This window comes from Phascolarctos cinereus, unplaced genomic scaffold (genome assembly GCF_003287225.1).
Source record: "Phascolarctos cinereus isolate Bilbo 61053 unplaced genomic scaffold, phaCin_HiC Scaffold_3;HRSCAF=262, whole genome shotgun sequence".
Classification (NCBI taxonomy): domain Eukaryota; kingdom Metazoa; phylum Chordata; class Mammalia; order Diprotodontia; family Phascolarctidae; genus Phascolarctos; species Phascolarctos cinereus.
This window is the reverse complement of record NW_027555736.1, coordinates 48,262,811-48,265,810: the sequence shown is the minus strand read 5'-3', so window position 1 is coordinate 48,265,810 and position 3,000 is coordinate 48,262,811.

Sequence of the window (3,000 nt, the reverse complement as noted above, 5' to 3'; positions counted from 1 at the left end):
AGCCCGTAACCCCAGACTGGCAACCTCGCGAGAGACTGCGTGCGGCCGGTGGCGCGCAGCCTGATGGGAGTTGTAGTTTGTCACTCGGTAGTCAGCCATCTCCGGGAGAAGGCGGTAATGGCTGGGGTATCTCGCGCGTGGAAAGATCTACTGCGCAGACTCGGGCTCCCCAGTGGGTGGGGAGGGATCCACGCCCACCTGGGCTTCAAGCCCGGCTCTTTCTTTCCACCTTTATTAAGTGCTTACAATCAACAGGGAATTGTAGATAACAGCGTGGTTTGCTGAAGGTCTTGGACGGTTTATATTTTTAATAAGAGCACAAATCACCTGCGCAAAGTCATCTGTGACCGCTCTGCCTTTTGTAAATTATCTGCTGTCTACTCTGGACACATCTTGCACGTACGTGTAGTTATTTACATGTTGTCTCTCCCCCCATTAGACTGTAAGCCCCTTGCGGGCAAGGACTGTTTTTACCTTTGTATCTCTACTGTCTAGCATAGTGCCTGGCACATAATAGGAGCTGTTAAATGGTTCTTGACTAGCAGTCTCTCACTTCGCTCTCCCAACTCTGATCTCCTCCAGTATTTAGGATTCGGTCCACAATCCTTTACAGGTTTTAGCACTAGAATTAAAATTTAGCCCCAGGAAGATCTAAAATGCAAGGGATCCAAGCCTTCAGCCATCCTTACATTTAATTAGCATTTGAGGAACTTAGTAAATTCTTGTCCATTGAGTGGGAAACCCATGCTGCACGATTTTTGCCACCAACACCGTGGTTCCTACCGACATCCTCAGGTACTCGCAAGACCACCCACCCTCTTCAGGAGGCTCTCCCTAATTAACCCCTTTCAATTATCATGTCCTTGTACTTCTGCAATTAAACATATAGATATATACATGCATATATTTCGTATTTGTATATGTGCATATACATACATATATACATATATGCATACATACATATCTATACATATCTCTATTTCTGTGTGTATATATAGTATGTGTGTGTAATACATATATACATTTTTTCTCATGATCATACCATGATCTGACATCTCCCCATTTAGACTGAGCTCCTGGAGATCAGGAATGTTTCTGTTCTTTATTGTACTGCTCATGTTGCTGAGATAAAGTTCTGCCCCCAGCAGATTTTCAGTCACAAGTTAGGTTTTTTTGGTCTATGGAATGTACTTTCCAAATCCTTTGCCACGCTCTGCCCCACCCCACCCTAAGATGTTTAGTTCTTTGAGGCACCAGAAATGTCCCCTTGCAAAGGATACCAAGGAGTCCTGAATGTTCCAGATGGGTCTTATTTGTAGGGAATACCTATATACTGTCCAACATGCTACATGCAAGAGTCTACAGGCCAGGTCTACCCTGCAATGGAAGGACACAGGGCAATGGATTCTGCTGGTAGTATTTTTTTTAAAAAAAGGCCCTGCTCAATCCAACCATCCCTGCTGGCTATCACCTAATAGCTAACACCCCTTCTCAGCTGAACTGCTTGAGATAATCTAAACTCAGTGCCACCTCTACTTCCTCTTCCCTCATTCTCTAATCTGCCTTCCATCCTCAATATTCAACTGAAACTGCCTTCTCCAAAGTTACCAGTGATCTCTTAACTGAAAAATCCCATGACCTTTCCTCAATCTTCATCCTTCTCTGCAGCCTTTAATATTGGCCATCCTCTCCTCTTGGATACTCTCTTCTCTTGGTTTCCATGACACTGCTCTCTGCTGGTTCTCTGCCTACCTATCTGACCACTCCTCAGTTTCCTACACTCATTCTTCCCTCAGGTCAGGCCCACTCACCCTAGATGTCCCCCAGGGCTCTGTCCTGAATCCTCTTTTCTTCTCCCTCTATACTATTTCACTTGGTGCTCCCATCAGCTTCCATGGGCTCAATATTCATATGTGCAGATGATTCCCAGATCTATGTACCTAGCCCTAGTCTCTCTTCTGAGGTCTAGTTCCCACACCACCACCTGCCTTTTGGACATCTTGAACTACCCCATAGGTATTTCAAATTCAATATGCCCAAATGAAAACTCATGTCAAAGGCACCTCCTGGTCACCCAGGGTTGAAACTTTGATGTCATCCTTGACTCCTCAGTCTCAATCACCCCATTTACCAACCTGTTGTCAAATCTTGCTTCTCCCTTCACAACCTCTCTCATGTACGTGCCCTTCTCTTCATTAGCCACAATCCCAATTCAGGCCCTCTTCTCTCATCTGGACTCTTCCAATGTTCTTCTGGACGGTTTCCCTGCCTCAAGTCTCTCCCTAATTCAGTCCATCCTCCACTCAGCTAGAGAATTGATTTTCTAAAAGCTCAGTTTTAACTCTGGCATCCCCCCTACTCAACAAACTCCAGTAGCTCCCTATTGCCTCCAGCATCAAATATGAAATCCTAAACCTGGACCCTTCCTACCTTTCCAGTCTTTTTTACACTTTACTCCCACCATGAATTCAACTTGAGATTCCTCACACATGACTCTCCATCTCCCAACTCCATGCCTTCACCCTGGCTCTCTTCCATCCCTCCTTGCCTCTGACTCCTAGATTCCCTGGCTTCCTTCACGACTCATCTCAAATCCCACCTTCTGCAGGAGGCCTTTCTCAGTCTCTCCCCCATTCAAATAGTGCCTCTCCTCTGATATTCCCTTCCATCTACTCTGTCTATATCTTGTATGTACATAGTAGTTTATATGTCATCTCCACCATTAGAATGTGAGCTCCTTGAAGAGAGGGACAGCGTTTTTGACTCTCTTTGTATCTCCAGCATTTAGCACAGTGCCGGGCACATATTAAGTGCTTAATCAATTCTTTGTCAACTGTCTAGAACTGAAAGCAGACTGGTTTTGTCATTGGCTCAAGCTGCATAAACAGAATCCTGAAAAATAATCCAAGTATGATGAGGAGGAGGAGGAGGAGGAACCCAGTGATGAGCTTAGTATAATGAGCTCCACCTAAGGACAAAGGACACAGTTCGAGTCCAAGG